This window comes from Urocitellus parryii, chromosome 9, assembly GCF_045843805.1.
Source record: "Urocitellus parryii isolate mUroPar1 chromosome 9, mUroPar1.hap1, whole genome shotgun sequence".
Taxonomy (NCBI): Eukaryota; Metazoa; Chordata; class Mammalia; order Rodentia; family Sciuridae; genus Urocitellus; species Urocitellus parryii.
Window position 1 is genome coordinate 84,604,254 of NC_135539.1, and position 19,259 is coordinate 84,623,512.

Sequence of the window (19,259 nt, forward strand, 5' to 3'; positions counted from 1 at the left end):
AAGAAGTCTGAGACTAAAAAAAAAAAAAAAAATGGAGTTTTCCTTGGCTGAAGGGAGGACTCCAGGAAAATGAATGAACTCTGCCTATGAAGTTCTTATTCAAATGTGGGTACTGGACCCCTCCCTCGATGCCCTGTAATGCTGGTGGCCAGACAAGGCTGGAACGTTCCAGCAGGCTGTCACTGAGGGAATCGAGTCTATGAAAAGGAATCAAACCTTCACCTGGGGTGAGGATCTGACTGACTTTCCCTCTTCCCCACCTGCTTGGACTTCAGTTTCTTGCCTTCAAGGACCCTCCATGGCTAAGAGCAGGAAAGAGCCTCACTTTTGTGGCCCATCTACCTCAGAGGGACCACCACAACTATCCAGAGGAGGAAAAGTTGCTTCTGAACTTGTACCAAGAAGATCTCAGAGTTTTAAACTTTCAGCCTCCATAACCTGAAGGGGGATGTAGTGGGCAGAAATGAGGTGAGAGGTGGAGGTGATACATGTTGGCATAACTGCCCTTGCTACAGAGTGCTGCACATCCTGCATGACATCCTGCATGAGTACATCACGCCATGGGAGAAGGAAACACGTAAGTTTCAGAGCCACAAGGGATATGGTCGAAGCATCAAGCGAACCCCTGTTACAAGGTGAGATAGAACATCATGACAGAGGAGTATGGTGGAAGAAAGCCAATCAGGACGAGGCACCAAGAAGGGGAGAGAGTTCTCACAAAGAACAAAATATATACCCAAAGGCACACCCCAGTGACCTACCTCCTCCAGCCACACCCTCCCTGCCTACAATCACCACCCAGTTAATTAACTCAAAAGCGGACTAATGAATTGATTAGGTTAGGGCTCTCACAACCGAATAGTTTCACCTCTAAGCTTTCTTGCACTTTCTCACACATGAGCTCTGGGGGAAAACCTCACACCTAAACCGTAACACTGGGATTGACCATATCAGGTTCTGCACCTAACTTTATAAGACAAAGAACATTTTGACGTATAGCCTGAGACCCTGTAAACACCAGCTGCCTGCCGACCTTGGACTGCATTTGGGAGATGAGGGCGGAGTGCCAGTGTGTGCCCTTTTCCCTGTGTGCTGTAACTTAGGATGACCCGTGGGATGCTGATGAGCAATCAAAGTGACTGCAAGGCTGACTGACAGCAGGTGGCTGCCAGCAGACCCGGGTTCCCATCTTGACTTTGTCCTGACTGCTGCATGAAACCTGGTCTCCGTTCTTGAGTTATCTCCACTGTTATGTGGTAGAGAACAGGCATGTCAGTGCCTTGTTCTGAGGATTCTCGAGCGAGTGTGTCAAAGCATGACACTTGTGTAGTGCCAATAAGTGATAGCCATTATTTTAATATAAGTTCTTATTTGTGCAGAATCCATCAGAATAAAAACTTCCAGAGCACACCCGTACTTTCTCCCCTTTTCTACTTGCTGTAGGCATATCTTCTGAGTCCAAAGATCAGTTTCATTCTTGCAACAAAAATGTGAAGTATTCCACAGGATTGTCAGAATTAGAAGTTGGAATGGTAACTTTCCAGATTCCCGGGTACTTATATCTAAAAACATAATTTCCTTTGAGCAAACTCAGTTATTATGGGAGAACATCCTGTTGTCACCAGTGTTCTTGTTATGATTCACTGTGAATGACGTTCAGGTAATCAGTGCACCCCTTGGTTTGTAACAGAGACAGAAGAAAGCAGGCTGGAAGAATCAGCGCACTATGGTACTCACATTCTTTCCCTGCCAGGCACTCTCTGGGTACTTGAGATGTAAAGGTGGATAAAATAAAGTGCCCTGTCTTCATGGAGCTGGCAAAAAGATGGAAAATAGACAAGAAACTGCATTACATACTTCACTAGAATTTGGCAACTGCTGTATAAAAATGGAAAGGAGTACAAGAAAAATGGGTCAGGAACGGGCCAGGGAGGTAGAGTGATTAAGACAAGTGGCCATACCCAAGAGAGCCAAGAGCCTGGACAGGGCAGCCTTGCGGAGAATGACAGCGTCAAGCAGAGGCTTGTAGGAGATCGGGGATCTGGGCAAGACACCCAATGGAGAACCTGAAGAGGACAGATGCCCCGTAGTGTTCTGACCCTCGGGTTCTGCAGGTCCCCCGTGGCTTCAGTGCTGTGATCAGATGACTACAAACACAAAGAAGCATGAAGTGCCTTGTGAGTGGCTTGTGAGCCTGGAAACTAGCTCTTTGTCCACTAATCTGGGCCTCTGCCTTCGCTTTCATGCACTTAGATGTGCTGTTCAATGAATGAACATAACGGTGATGATTCAGCAATAAATTAACATTTATTGGCATCTACTGCCAGGTAGTTGGAATCTTGAACTCTGCCTGGATGTCAGGGTGTGTGTACTCTGAGTTTCAGCTGGCTTGAGTTGTCAGATTTCTGTAACTTTAATCACTGGACAAGACTAGAGCCCTGCCTAATCGTCCCCAAAGTTACAGAACACAGCCTGGGCTAGGAAAATGGACAATGAACCACTTCATTGAAGAAGGCAACAGTGTAACGTCCTGAGTAGGTCCAGAGAGCCAAGGTTGTTAAGACCTTGAAGATGTACCTTCTGAAGTCAACTGCAGGGCTTGTGACCCTGGGCTCAGATAGGAAGCCTGCCATGTCACTCCCAGTTGCCATTTTTGTACATTTGTATCATCACAATTAGTTTTATTTTATTTGCAATCTACTGGACTGGTTTCAAACATAATGACTAATTCTTCCCACCCTGTTGGACATATTAAACAGAGGACAAAGATGATAAAAGAGCAAGTCATTCTCCTACGATCATGGGGTAAACATGAGTGCTGTGTTCGTTTTTGCTTTGTTCTTTACCAGTGTCTGCCACACGGCCTGCTTTGCCAGTAACCTTCCTGCTCTGCAGGCCCTTCTGCCCCCTTCATTTGGCCACAATGTGGTTTTCCTGTAAGTCTGATTTATTTAGAATGGAGAGACATTCCCTCCTTAAACTAGACTAGGACACAAGAGTCACACCTACACCATGGACCATTGTAGAGACCACCATCTTTTGTTTCAACTCCCATTTAAAAAATCTATATATGAAAATAGAGGGGTATTAATGTACCCCCTTAAGAATATGGTGAAAGTGGTAAGGATTAGTGAGAAATATTAAACAACTCTTCTGAACTTCTTAGAAGAGGGCTGTGGAATAAATCCTGCACTTTTCCGTAGCTATTGCCTGCAGCAGGTGCTAATTCAGCACCTGATCTGTGTAGTTCAGGTCGCTTTCACAGAGGAACCTCCTTCTTTCCTCTCTGCTTTATGAACTGTCTCCTGGTGTCTCTACCTCTGAACTCTGCCGTGAACCTGGCTGGACTTCCCTTTCCTTGGGACACCTGTGGAACCTACGGTTTGTAACTGCTTCCTGGTGACTGCTTTCTCTTGCCTCCAGGGACATTTATTTTCTGTAAAAATTTCCAGAGCCCAAGGCTATTTTGGTGGGGCCGTCCAGATCTCGGGATGTCACTGTGACCTTCAGGAGCTGCTCTGCTCACCCCCCAGGTGGCAAGCAGAACTGTTTCCTGACACCCCACCACCACAGGGTGGCCTGCAGGTTCCCTAATCTGCATAGCTCACTCCCCACCCCACAAAGCTGAGGGCTGAATGAAGGGAGGCCCTAGGAAATAGTTCTTGGATGCACGTTCCCTGACAATTCTCTTGGACAAACAACTTTTAAACTACTAACAGTAGGAATATCTTAAAAAAAAAAATACTGTGCCAGAGCAGCGCAGTACCTACAGGACTAAGCTCCACACTGATGCCAATGTCCAGCACTGTGCCAGTGAGTCTTCTTGGCTTATGTTTCATTTTTCAGTGCCTTAAACACACACACACACACACACACACACACACACACACACACACACGCTCGCGCGCACTTCAGCCTAGTTCTCAGATATTTGAAATTAAACATGGTCAAAAATGTTGGCATATTTTGGTATTATACTGATATACCTAGCCTAGTTATCTCATTAGATTAGAAGCCAGCTTGTCACAAGTTATGAAGGATTCATTTCTGTTTTCTGTAAAAATATCAGGATGTCTGTATGGCCTGGCCATTAGTTGATGTTGTAAAGCTGATTGGAATGCCTGCCCGTGCCCTGAACTCACCCAGGTCCGGTTTTCCCTGACCAGATAACAACCCTTTCCTAAACCTTAGTGACGCCTCATAAATTCTGGCCTTCCCTGGCCAGACAATGACCCTCTCTGAGTCTCTAAGATCTCCATAAATTCTGATGCCGGGGCCAGCAAAAATGTAAACTTGTGTTATGCTCCTCAGAGTGTTGTTATCTGTAACCCCCCCTTTGTGTAACTTTTTGGGCTATAAAACTGGGCCACAAAGAAGCCTCGGGGCTGTCTTGTTCCCGCCGTTTTGGGAGGGAAAGGCAGCCCGGCCGGTCGAAATAATAAGCTTGCTTTAATTTGATTTTAATTGGAGTCAGTGGTCTTTTCTTGCGTCCTGGTCTAACAATACCACGGGTAGATTCTGAGCTCCAGCTTCCATTTATACATAATCCTGATCCTCTTAATATCAACTGCAATACTGAAAACCTTGTGTTTCCTACTTAGCTTGATTCTAAGTTAATATCCTTTTGTTTATTATTCTCTTGATTAATGCCTTCATCTTCCAATGCTTTCCATGCTTAGAATCCTTGTAGAAAGAACCTAGGGAAATGTCTTTGTATGTTCCAATTATTTCTGTATACATATTTTTACAATAAACTGCATATTATTAAAAGGGCACATATACAAACAGGATAGGTTGAGGAGATAAATCCCCCCTACATTCCCTCCATCCCCCCTGATCTGTTTTCTTGCTTGAGAGTTTACTCTGCTTCTCTCCAGTGATAAATACAACTATACACCCAAAGATAGATGTATACCAACTATACACCCAAAGATGATAGATGTGTACTTGCACAGGTCACATATGGATAGACACCTGGTATTTCTGCTGGCCCTGCCTCTGGATGGCTCCACTACACCCAGCTTGCACAAGAGCTGTGCACACGGAAATCATGATGAAACAACTTCGTAGATCCTACTGTGTAAGCAGAGTTTCCCAAAGATTTCTTCTCAAAGGAATTTTTCTCCACTAGATCTTTCAGCTTGCTGCGGGTATGGTCTTGCAAATTCCTGAGATACCCTCATTCATATTTCCTATTGTATCTGTGAAAAGTTCTTAGAATTTCTTTGGTAGCTATAATCTCCTTAACAATCATATCTTCATTGACTCTAGTTTTACATACACTTTTCTGACCAAACTGCAAGTTTATAAAATCCCTCCACTCCACTTTGTGTTCCTGATTCTAAGTACAAGTGTCTAAGAGCTGATGGTGATATCCATGCCACTGCCTGAATGCTGTGCAGCTTTGGAATTTCCTCCACCAGATTAATTAGCCCATCACTTTTAAGTTTAGTATCACACAAAGTCTCAGGACTTGGGCAAAATGTAGCCAAGTTCTTTGCCAGAATGTAACATGAATGGCCTCTAGTCCAATTCCCAATAGAGTCTGCATTTTCCTCTGAAATCTCATAAACACTTCCTTATCAGCCTTCTGGTCTCCTGACCTCCCACCAAATTGCTCAGACCTCTGCCTCTGCTGAGCTGGGCCCTGGCAGGCAGAGCCGTGCGCCTCACCCAACATATCTAGGCTGGCTCTGCTATTCACTGGCTTGGCACCTTGAGCGAGCTTAGTCCATCTAAGACATAAGGAATACCCGCACTGCCGGGATCTCAGACTAGATGACCCTGTGCTGCAGGAACCTCTCCTGTGCAACCTCCCTAGCCTCTGCCCACTTGCTCTCAGTGGCACTCTACCCCCAGGTGGGACAACAATGATCCTGACATCATCACATGTGACACCAAAAAAAAAAAAAAAAAGAAAAAAGAAACCTGAAGAAAACAACTTAGAGGACAGAAAGTTTATTTTGGTTCAAGGTTTGGAGCTTTAGTCCATGATGCTCCAAGTCCACTGCTCTGGGCCCAAGGTGAGGGGACACATTATGATGGAAGGACAGGGCTGAGGGAAGCTTCTTAGGTCATGAGAGCCAGCAAACATAGAAAGGAGGCTGGGGAACAAGGTCTGATGGAAGGCGCAGGACCTGCCTCCTGGGGCCCATCTCCTCTAGCCACACCCACTGCCTGTGCCAGCACAGTTCACTCAGACTGCACATTTCTCATGATCCAAACCTTGCACTTTTGCACATTCCTGCATTAGCACAGCAGCTTCTGGGGACACCTCCCATCCAAACCACAATAGCATTAGAGTTTTGATTGGGCATATTTAAAGATATGCTGGGTTTTGGAAGGCATATTATGCTGCCCTCCTATAGAGAATTTGGAATTCTCTTTCCTCCTTCTCAGAATTCTAAAATGACCAGATACGGCGGCACTCCCATGTAATCCCAGCAACTCCGGAGGCTGATGCAGGAGAATGGCAACTTCAAAGCCAGGCTCGGCATCTTAGGGAGGTCTGAAGCAACTTAGCGAGACCATTCTCAAAATAAAAAGGGCTGGCATGTGGCTGAGTGGTTAAGTGCTCCTGGGTTCAATCCATTAAAGTATATGCAGAAATCTGCTGTGAGTCAGCTTACACCAGAAAATTCTTTAATGTGTAGTTTTGTGAAAATATTCTCTAATTCTTTTAATTGAGGATTTTTAGATTTGCTCTTTTCTGGGGTGTAAATCAACACTTTATATTTTTCTACACAATTACCATTTCATTTAGGTTCCCATGTTTGTTTACAAACAAATCATACATTCATGATTCTTTTTTAAAAAAATTTTTTTAGTTGTCAGTGTACCTTTATTTTATTTATATGTGGTGTTGAGAATTTAACCCAGTGCCTCACACATGCTAGGCAAGTGCTCTACCACTGAGCTACAACCCCAGACCTACACTTATGATTCTTTTCTTTGCTTCTTCTTTTTTTATTTTCTCCTTTTCCATCTCCTCCTCCTTCATTTCATCCTCCTCCTCCTCCCCATGAGTGGGTGTGTGTCTAGTTTTCTGCTGAGGCCTAGCAGCCTTGGCAGGTCCTCACCTTCCAGCTGCCTCGGTTCAGCCTCTTCTCTGGGTTCTTCAGGTCAAAACTCCACCAGGGCTGAGCGTCCTCAGTGCTTTCCATCCTCTCCTGGGATGGCCACCGCTCTGCCAGCCCTGCAGGAACTTCCTTCCAGACACTGCATCCGGGGCCACCCCACCCTATGTATTCCCTGCCCACAGGGCTCCCCTCCCTGGACACAGCCTTTCCTCCTCCTCCACGTGCACTACTCTGCTCCCCACTGCCTTCCCCTGCCCTCCTCCTGGTCCCTGTCTTCTCCCACCTTCCCTCCCCTCACCACTGGCCCTCTGCACCCTGCTGCTGGCTCTCCTCCTGCACCCTCCACCCTCCTTCCTTCCTTCTCTGCTCCTCTTATCCTCCCTCTTTCCTCCCCAGGTCTCTACAGCCTCCTCCCCCACCCCTCCCTGCCCCTTCCTTCCTGCTCTTTCCTCCCCTCTCCTGATCACAGCCTCCCTGCCCCCTGGGCTCCCCAGAGTCAGCTCTGCAGTAGGCCTTGGCTCTCAGAGATGACTCTGGGCTTCCTCCTCCAGGAGTGTTCCCCTGCCAGCCCAGAGGCCACTGTGTACCTCTAGCTATCCCAGAACTATCCTGGGTCCCCTCCCCCTCAGTCCCTGCTGCCCCTCTAACAGATCCAGCTCTTGAGAACCAAGCACAAAGCCCTTCCAGTGCCACTGAGTGTGAGAGGGACTCAGGCAGCAATGCCAGCCCAGTCACCAAGGCTGGACATTCATTAGGCTCCTCAGACCCGGGGGAAGCTCACTCATGGGTTTCTCAAAGCCCCCATCACTGCCAAGATGGAAATCACGAACCTGGAACCTGGAATGTGTCCTGGGACATAATTCCTTACAGCCATAGGACCATCCTTCCCTGCTACAGTCCTGCAATACATACCCCCTCTGATGCCCAGAACATCTGAGCTCACTGCTCAGAACCCACTGGAAATTCAGAGTGGCTGGGGGACCATGCCAGCTAGGGTTCCCATAGGGACTGCCCTTTGTCACTACTATAGACAGGACACAGCGACACCAGGACAAAACACAGCTCCAAGCTCCCCCAATACAGACTAGGACATGAGAGACGGTATAGAATCCCCCAAGCTGCATGGGAAGAAACTCACCTCTTCACAGATGCCTTCAGGTCAGGCTCGTGGAATGTCCTGATGCCACAATGACCATCAAGGCAGAAAGAAAACAGAGAGAAGGCACCGTCTACTAATTGGCCACTTCTGAAAATGTGTGCATAGGGCCAGGAGCAACCGAAGGACAGGGGCTGGGTCTGCATTTCCAATCCCCAGGCAGCAAAGAGCCTCCCACCTTCCAAAGCTTGGGGATCTTCTGTAGCTGTGGGGGACCTCCAAGAGCTCTGCAGTCACTACTCACTTGCTGCACTGCCCGAACCATGTGACCATGCGCCAGGCAAATGCAGGCAAACCTCATGATTACCCGCTTAGGAAACTGAAGCATGCCCAGCCCCAATCTCTGCAAGGGGGCGCCACTCAGGGAAATCTCTGTGCTCACCCTGGGGCATCCACTGGACAAGGTAAGGTGTGTGAGATACAGAGATCTAGTGAGAACCCTCTGTGCCAGTCCAGAATCGAGACAGACAAGAACTGGGAGGAAGAAGACCACCCCAAGAAAAACATAATATGCTTCACAAGGATTAATAAGAAACACACTTTATTTTAAATATTAGATACCTTCAAGATATGAATAGGTCTTAAACATAAATATCACAGACTCATAACTACATGACAATTAATAATCTTTCAGTTTCTTTCCCCTACTTAATGTTTAAAAGAAAACCCTTAAACAAGTTAAATTTAGCAGAGTTTATTTAAACAAGAAAAATGGATGGGTCAAAAAAAAAAAAAAAAGAAGGATGCATTTACCAAGAGCATGGGAGATCTTTTCATCATTCTAAGGTCTTCTTTAATTTCTTTCTTGAGTGTCCTGTTGTTTTCATTGCAGAAGTCTTTTACCACTTTTGTTAAGTTGATTCCCAAGTATTTTATTTCTTTTCTTTGAGGCTATTGTGAATAGAGTAGTTTTCCTAATTTTTCTCTCAGAGGATTCATCACTGATGTACAGAAATGTGTTTGATTTATGAGTATTGATTTTATATCCTGCTACTTTACTGAATTCATTTATTAATTCTAGAAGTTTTCTAGTAGAGATTTTTTGATCCTCTAAGTATAGAGTCATGTTGTCAGCAAATAATGATAGTTTGAATTCTTCTTTTCCTATTCATATTCACTTAATTGCTTTTTTTCTGTGTACTTGCTCTGGCTAGAGTTTCAAGAATTATGTTAAATAGAAGTGGTGAAAGAGGGCATCCTTGTCATATTCCAGTTTTTGGAGAGAATGTTTCCAATTTTTCTTTATTTAGACTGATGTTGGCCTTAGGTTTAGTATAGATAGCTTTTACAATGTTGAAATATGTTCCTACTATCCCTAGTTTTCCTAGTGTTTTGAATATGAAAGAGTGCTGTATTTTGTCAAATTGTTTCTCTGCATCAATTGATATAATCATATGATTCTTATCTTTGAGTCTATTGATGTGATGAATTATATTTATCAATTTCCATATGTTGAACTAACCCTGCATCCCTGGAATGAACCCACTTGATCATGGTGCACTATTTTTTAAATATGGTTTTGTATGAGATTTGCAAGAATTTTATTGAGAATTTTATTGCATTAATGTTCATCAGGGATATTGGTCAAAAATTTTCTTTCCTTGATGTGTCTCTGCCTGGTTTTGGTATTAGGATGATACTAGCTTCATAGAATGAGTTTGGAAGAATTCCCTCCTTTTCTATTTCATGGAATAATTTGAGGAGTCTTGTATTAATTCTTCTTTGTTGGTGTTGTAGAACTCAGCTGAGAATCCATCTGGTCCTGGACTTTTCTTGGTTGGTAAGCTTTTGATGGCATCTTGTATTTCCTTGCTTGAAATTGATCTGTTTATATTGTGTATATCCTTTTGACTCAGTTTGGGTTGATCATATGTCTCTAGAAATTTGTCAGTGTCTTCAAGGTTTTCTATTTTATTGGAGTATAAATTTTCAAAATAATGTCTAATTGTCTTCTGCATTTCAATAGTGTCTGGCATGATATTTCCTTTTTTTATCATGAATTTTAGTAATTTGAGTTTTCTCCCTCTTTTCGTTAGGGTAACTAAGAGTTTGTCAATTTTATTTATTTTTTCAAAGAACCAGATTTTTTGTTTTGTCAATTTTTTGAATTTTTGTTGTTGTTGTTGTTTTAGTTTCATTGATTTATGCCCTGATTTTAATTATTTTCTGTCTTCTACTACTTTTGGTGTTGTTTTGATCTTCTTTTTCTAGGGCACTGAGCTGTAATGTCAGGTCATTAACTTGTTGACTTTTTCTATAGTTTGTGTTGTGGTGTTGTGGTCTATTTGGTTCTTGTATTTGAGAAGGTTTTGTTTGAGGCATAGGTATTTATGATTGTTGTGTCTTGTTGATGTGTGAATCCTTTCAGCAGTATAAAATGTCCTTCTTTATCCCTTTTCACTAGCTATGGCTGCTTCCTACATTCAGTTCAGCACATGGCTTTGGTTTGAAGTCTACTTTATCTGATATGAGGATGGAGACCCTTGCTTCTTTACGTGGTCCATGTGAGTGGCGTGTTTTTCCCAACCTTTCACCTTCAGTCTGTGGATGTCTTTTCCTGTGAGATGAGTCTCTTGAAAGCAGCATATTGTTGGTTTTTTTCTCTCTTTTTATAATCCAATCTGTCAATCTAAGTCTTTTAATTGATGAATTTAGGCCATTCACAGTCAGGGTTATTATTGAAATATGATTTGTATTCCTGGTCATTTTTGTTTATTTTTGGTTTTTAACTTGACTTGATTTCTCCTTTGATTGACCTTTCCTTTAGTGTAGTTCCTCCCTTTGCTGATTTTCATTGTTGTTTTTCATTTCCTCCTCCAGGAATACTTTGCTGAGAATGCTCTGCAGTGCAGGTTTTCTTTCTGTAAATTCTTTTAACTTTTGTTTATCATGAAAGGTTTTATTTCATCATCAAATCTGAAGATTAATTTTGCTGATATAAGATTCTTGGTTGGCATCCATTTTCTTTCAGAGCTTGGTAAATGTTGTTCCATGATCTCCTGGCTTTGAGGGTCTGGGTTGAAAAATCTGCTGAGATACAAATTGGTCTCCCCCTATATGTGATCTGATTCCTCTCTCTTGTGGCCTTTAAAATTCTATCCTTATTCTGTATACTAGGCATTTTATTATAACATGATTTGGTGTAGATCTCTTGTAATTTTCTACATTTGGTGTCCTGTAAGCCTCTTGTATTCAATTTTCCAATTTATTCTTCATATTTGGGAAAATTTCTGATATTATTTCATTGAAAAGATTGTGCATTCCTTTGGTTTGAAACTTTGTGCCTTTCTCTATCCCAATAACTCTTAGATTTGGTCTTTTGATGCTGTGAATAATTCTTGGATGTTCTGTTCATAATTTCTTACTATCTTCACTGTGTGGTCAACTTTATTTTCCAGATTGTATACTTTGTCTTCATTATCTGATGTTCTGTCTTCTAAGTGATCTAGTCTGTTGGTGATTCTTTCTACTGAGTTTTTAATTTTATTGTTTCCTTCATTTCAAGGATTTCTGATTGGTTTATTTTTTTCCCTTTTGCTACCTGAATTTGCTCCCTTATCTCTTTGTTGGTGTGATCAATGATTGTCTGTATTTGCTCTTATTTCTTACTTGGCATGATCAAATTTTCCTCATTTATGTCATTCTTTAATTCATAGATCATTTTAATTATGTACATTCTGAACTCCTTCTCTGACATTTCATCAACTACCCTGTTCATGGATTCTCTTATTGTAGTATCCTGGTTTGTTTGGGGCACTTTCCTCCATTTTTTTTTTCTTCATGTTTTCTATGTGTCTCCCTTTCTTGCAGACTGGATCTGAGATATTACAGTTTCTACCTTATAATCTTGTAATGTCCCTGAAGATTACCCATATCTCACGTTGGTGCTGGGCTTCTAGTCCCCGTCTGGTGTCCCATAATAAATGCTACTATAACTAAAGATGATGGTGGCAATAGTGGAGTAACTCAAGATAGCAGTGGGGATGTCCCAAGTTGGCTGCAGCCAGTTTTAGAGATGAGGCTGAAAGTGTGGGCTGCATGTTTGGAGATGCAGCTGCCTCCAGGCCCTATCTGTTGTCCCAAGATGGAGGCTACTCATGGGGAGGGCTATGGTGATGGCTGCAGTGTCCCAAGATTGAAGTGGGCTATGCCTGGGTTCCTGCGTGGGTCTGCCAGTCAGTGGGGTGGTCCTGAGCCTAACCTTGCCTAGACTCTCAAGGAGGTCAGAGGAGGCAGTCCTGGGCCCAGCCCTGGGCTCCTACATGGGTCTGCCAATTGTTGGGGTGGTTCTGGGCCTAACCTTATGTTTGATTATTTTTTTTTTTTATCAACTATGGTTGCTTCCTACATTCAGGTCAGTACATTTCAGGAAATAAGATTTGGGATGGAAGGTAAACTTGCATGTTTATTTTTGAACAATATAATACTTTCTCTTTAAATCTATGTTTAACAAGATACCATTGTCTTCTGAAGCTATACTCTTCTGCTCTTACTGCATATCGAATAGTGCTGAAAATTAGAAATTTACTTTTTCTATTGATAAATTAGCTGTAATGTTTGTTGGTTTTTATGTTGCTGATCATTTTTTTATAAAATCACAACTTAATCATAAGAATCTTTGTCTTCCAATAAATAGCATTCCTAAAATCTGCAATAAAGAATTGTTCTGACTTTTGATAGATAAGTATTGAAAATTAGCTTATGCTTATTCACCATCGAACTGTAGAAATACTTTTAAAGGTAATGTAAATGAATCTTTCTGTTTAACACCCAGTAAGTATCCAATTCATGGATGGCATCACTCTTCATGACTATGAAGTAGTGATGCCATCCATGAATGGATTGATATTTGTAAACAGTCTTCGCTCTCATTAAATATGCCCAGGTGTTCAAAACCATTCCCATCAGGGTGACTCAGAAACATGGAGACATACACAAGTAGTCCCCCGCCTCTCAGCCTCTCCTGTAGGTGAGGCTGGCAGTGGACTCTCATGTGCCCCCAGACTGGTAGTCGCAGGCAGAGAGCCCTCTAGACTCAGGGAGTCATGTTTCATGTGATGATTTAGATCTGATGTAAGACTTGAATATCCTCCTCCTGCAGGAGAGATGACACCTTTTTTTTCCCGGTACCAGGGATTCCAGGACCTCACACATGCTAGGCAAGGGCTGTACCAATGATGTACATCCCTAGGGGCTCCCTAAATTGCCCAGGCTGGTCTCACACTGGTGATCCTCCTGCCTCAACCTCCCAAGTTGCTGAGGTGCCCAGCACGATGGTCCATATTTCTCATGGAAATACAGTGAACACCTGGCAGGTTTCTGACAGCACTCTACTCGACTATGCCTGGAGAGCTGAAACTGACATATTCACCCTCACAGTACCAGCAACATAGTTACGATGCAGATTTAGCAGTACATGGAGAGTGATATCAGTTTGAACTTTGTTTTTAACTCCATTGTTCTATCTTTCAAATAGCTGCCTTTAGGTTATGATTTTAGAATCAGGCAAATATTTTAAAACCTTTAAAATATTCATATTGAAATACAGTAAATAATTTTGGGGGCAAGGGAGTGTTTTAGAACCATCAAAATCATAAGCCACCTTACTATCCAAATATAAATGCTAGTTAGATGGGTGTTTCCTTCTAATAGTATCAGATGGTGAATTGCTTCCTGATACATCTTTACCCTTCAATCCTGTTTCTCTCTCTTTGTCAAACTTCCTACTGCTTGAAAGCAATGCTGAGAAAGGTGTGATTACTGTCAGAATTCATAACTGTGAGTCCATTTCTCAGAATCACTACCGAGTTCCATCCACGTTTCTCCTTCAGGGTTAGCTGCACTTCAGTAGGTGATCTTAAGAAGTCAGTACACATCCCCCTGTGACAAGGTGGCAGAACACAGCCTCAGTGGCATCTAAGCTGTTAAAAAGTGTTCAAACAGAGAGTGTTTACTTTTAAATGCAAGTTGTTGCTTTTTTCCCAGAAGGTTCTCATTAAGGTTACATGGTGTGTTAAACCGTAACTCCTGATTCGGCTTTCTTCCTGAACTGCTGTGAGGGGGACAACCCACTGGGCAGGGAGGAAGAGGAGAGGGGGGCTCTCCCCACCTGCTCGCATACAGCCCACAGTGCTCACACAGCAGGAGCTGAGGGGAAATGAAGTTTGCTAACCTTAAAACTTTCTAGCACCCTATGATGTGCTTCCCAAGTGGAGACCAGTGATTTGTTCTCCACATTTATTTCTTCATTTTGACCCTGGCTGAGTCTGAGGTAGCCTTGGAGGGACCATTAAAGGAAGGGAAGAGGGAAAAGTGAATTCACAAGGTGTTGAGCAACTGAGCAAAGTGACAGGTGACAACAGTGGCCAGAGGAAGCACTCACGTTCCCAAGCGTACCACCAGTGTGACCACAGAAGAGAACCAAGGCGTCCCCACGGGACATGCTCCAAAGGATCCCTCCTTGCCCTGCCGACACACCAGGGTGACCATTCTGCCTGCAGTCGATGCCCATTTCAGCTGGCGAGGGAGAAGAGGAGGGGCCATGTGGCCACCTCACCTCCCTCTCAGGCCCAAGCCTCACTAGCAGAGGCCAGAGAGCTGCGGGTTCACCAGCAGCTCGAGGGAGGTTTGTGGTGGTGGCAGCAGCAGCAGCAGTTTTGGGAATCCACAGGAACTTAGAGTCTGGGAGGTCACTTGCACACACGGCCCATTCTTCTGCCCTGTGTGTTCTCAGAGGATCCAGACTCAGTAGCCTCTGACAGTGGACTCTGCTCAGGTCTGCAGCATCCTGGGCACGCTGGGCCGCTGACCGTGGTGCTGAAGGTCAGACAGCTGGAGAAAATCATGCAGAGACCATAGCAGCAGGTCAGAGCCCAGGTGATTTCTGCAGATCACTCCCCGCCCAGTGCCTCCTTTGGTTGATGAGGAAGCAGAAGGTCAGAGAAGGAAAGGGATTCACTGGAGACCACACAGCAACCTTCAGAATGGGCCTGGGAGCAGCCTCCAGCTGCTTGCACAGATACAGCTCATTTCCTGGAAACTCCTTGAGAGACATCTGCTGCCCAGAGTCACCACTGGTTCTGGGACTCCAGACAGGCATTTCCAGGGGCTGTGGGAACCCACACAGCTCCAGGATGGCCCCCTAGGCTGAATGGGTGGCCCTTTTCTCTCTCTGCCTCCAGCCCCAGCGGCCTTCCTACCTACTGCCTGCCCCCTCACTGCCTTTCCAACCCCTGCAGACAGAGGCGCCCCCTCCAGCCTCTGGGTCAGGTGGGCCTTCTGATGACATTTTCAGGCCTCCCAGCTGTTTCCATGTTGAAAATAGTCAAAATCAGTGAGGGTCCTACTTCCACTCACAAAGCACCCCTGGAGCAGTGAGACCTAGTCATTAAGGCCTGGCCAATGCTGGCTTTGCATGACAATGACAGAGTGGTGACAAAGGGCCTGTGGCCCTCAGGGCTGGAGCATTTACTATCTGGCCCTTGACAGCCTCTTTTCAGGGACCCCATGGTGACTCTAGCACCAGCAGCCTTGCAGTGGCTGTCCTCTGAATGGGACACTCATCCTCTGATGGCCATAGGAACTGTCCCTTACTTCCATGTGTCATCTCCTCACTGGACGTGTCTGTCCTGCTCCCTGCACCTGCATGGACGCTCTCAGATCCCTCTACCCTGCCTACCGAATTTGTGTGACTCACCCATCTGCCTTGGTCTTCCCTAGAATCTCGCTGCCTTAGCGACAGGAGCATCGTCATTCCTGATGGCCCTGATCCAGCAACTAGCGAGGGCCTGGCACACAGCAGGTGCTTGGTGAACACTTGTTGACTGAACAACTGTTCGCCACATCACACAAGGAGTGGGCGGAAGCCAGGAGCAAACCCCCAATCCAGCCTTCATATAGGAAGTCCTGCAATATTTTTGGTAATAAATGGGGGAAGAAGTGCTGCAGTGAATTCCTCCGTGAACAGAAGACAGTGGGGTGTGGGAGGATGGAGTGTATGGGCACATCAGGAGGAGCTGTTTAGGATAAATGAGGTGACAGCAATAAATCCCTGGAGATGGCTGACCAGAGATGGGCACCCTGCCCAGGGCAAGCCATTGCTGCTGTTACCCTCACTAACTTCGAGGTCAGGAGGCCCACACTTCTGCTGAGAAGGGACAGAGAGAATTTTCCAGGCTTTGAGGGACTCATAGTCTCTGTCCCCACCCCTGGACTCTGTTGTCCTAGGGTGAGAACAGCCAGGGAACACAGGTATGTGAGCTTATGGGACATGTTCCCAACAACCTGCACTTGGCCTTGGGGTGCCAAAGATCCAGCCTGTTTCAGAATATGCATAGGTGGGGTGGGGGATATCCTCAAGTCTGGAGGCAGGTGGTCTCCTGCTGAGCCAGGCACACATTCCACCCACGTGGGATGGAGCTGTTGCACCTACTACCCCAGAGGGCTTAGAAGCAAAATAAGAACCAGAAGCTGTCCCTTGCAGAAGGACCTAAGAGAGGGAATCCCCTAGTCTGGAAAGCTCAGTTGTGACTTTCTGGAGGTGGGAGGATCTGCAGTCTCGGACAGCCAGGCCGCCTGCCCACATACAAGACGGGTGGTGGGTGCTTGCTACAGTTTGGATCTCAACTACAGATCCGATATCTTAGACCCAGGTGCTAAAGGCTTCCTCAGCCTCCTCTTGGGAGGCAGAATATTTAGGAGACGGCACCTGGTGGAAGGAAGAGAGGTCGCTGGGGACATGACCCTGAATGGGCTATGAACCCTGGTCCCTTTCTGTCTCTCCCTTGGCTTCCCACCCACCATGAGGTGAGCAGCTCACTCCAAAATGTGCTCCCGCCACAATAACTGTGCCACTGCAGGTCCAAAGCCATAGGCCAAGCCACCATGGACTGAAATCGCTGAAGCCATGAGCCAAAATAAACCTGGACTCCTTAGAAAGTGGTGATCCAATGTAATCAGCAAAGTGATGTAAGGCTGAATGACCTAGGGCTCCAAGGGAGAGAAGGACTGTGCTACTGGGAGGCCAAAAGATGTCTAGTCTCAACCCTTTAACCTTCCCTCCCCTCCAGGCCACGCCCAACAGAGTTCACCCTGCAGGAGAGTCTGTCCATCTGATAGATTCCATTGAGAGATTCATCATTCTGGACCAAGCTGGAAATCACAGGCCAGGGGTGCCGCTCATCAGATTTGCTGGCAGTGGGCCGGTGGAACCCCATCCCCAGCACTGAGGCTCTCAGACAGGAGGAGGTGACAGGCCCAGGACCTGCAAGAACAAAAGCAAGTTCACAATGGGTCACGGGGAGGCCATGGATAGTTTCCAATTTCTAACATCTATTGTAAATGACGCTCCAGAGAAACGGTACCATGTATACTGACCCAAGAGCCGTGTGCAAAGGTCCACACAAGCAATGCCCAGGGGCTTCCACACCTGTGTTCGTCCAAGGTAATGATCAGGGGGTGCATCCAGGGTTCAGTGGAACCACGCTGAAACCCAGGGAAAGAAGCCCCATGTCTGTTCCCCACTGGTGACTCCAGGGGCACTGCATCTGATCTGGGCAGCAAACAATACCTCTTGCAGGGCTGGGGATGTGGCTCAAGCAGTACCGTGCTTGCCTGGTGTGTTCGGCCTGGGTTCGGTCCTCAGCACCACATACAAAGATGTTATGTCCGCCAAAAACTGAAAAATAAATATTAAAATTCTCTCTTTCTCTCTCTCTCTCTCTCTCTCTTTCTCTCTCCTCTCTCTTAAAAAAAAATACCTCTTGCAAATCCATTTGGTAAGCATTCAGATCACGTGTGAATGTCCAGGGGGGTGTGGACTGGGCTGCTGTGGCCTTGTTAGGGTTTCCCAGCCCAGCCAGGCTCTGGACGGGATCCATGCTGTGGCTGCAGATGCCCACATACTGATGCTCAGGCTTCTGCTCCTTGGATCTGTCCTGCTGTCCTTCCCCTTACTGAGGGTGGGTGTCTAAATCTGAGCTGCTTACGTGGGGTGACGGGTGTTCTGCTGTTTTCTGTGCATGTCTTTATACTTACTGCATCTTCTCAATAAACTGACCCTTTTGCCATTGGTCGATGCTCTTCTCTTTCTTTGTAGCTCTGTGTGTCTTGTCTGTATTATTCCGTCTGAGGAGACACGCTCATGTTGCCTATTGGCATATCTTTTCCCACCTGTTTGCATCTCACCTATTTGTTTTCTGGAGTTTAAGGTGAATATTCAAGATCCTGTTTTTCAATCTACTCTGAGGATCTCGACCTTTTGATTTCAGGGTTTAATCCATTTCTCTTTGGTGTGATCACTAATGGGGTGGATTCACACCTGCCATTTGGGCATTTCTTTGGATATAGCATATCCGGGTTGCTTCTCTCTTCTTCCACTTAAGACTTCTTTATTGCTAAGTGGACAATCTCCAATGTGCCTATTTAATTCTCTTGTTTTATTTTAAAATTTAACTTCTTAGTAATTGTCCTAGGGATTATAAGCTTCTTAAAACAGTCTAATTCATATTAATGTAACAATGGTCCACTTTATGCTTTGAATTAGTCCTTGCTGCTCTGCCACTGTGACTGATTTTTAAAATGGACATGTTTTTTTTTCTCTTCCTCTCCCCCTGAAGCTCTCTAATCTCTTCCCTCCCTAATCCCAGGGGAAACAGGATGACCTTTCTTCCCCATTCTGTGCAGATTGATCTGTCCCTGAGTACACATAGGAATGAGGTAATCCAGACTCTGGGGATGGCACCAGAAGATCTCAGAAATGACTGTCTCCAAAATTAACAGGTGAATTACAGCTGCAACTGGGACCACCTGGAGTGTCACCTTTGAGCCACCTCTTTAACAGCCTCCTGTTCCTGCTGATGGGCAGAAGCACAGCCTCTGGGACAGGAGTCCCCTGTGCTTCTCTTCTGCTAACAAAGCAATAACCATTCTTTTTCCTTTTTCTCAAAACTGTGTCCTCATTACTGGATGGGCATCAGGGAAAAGAACCGAGCTTTTTGGCAACATCAATATACTACTTTAGCTGC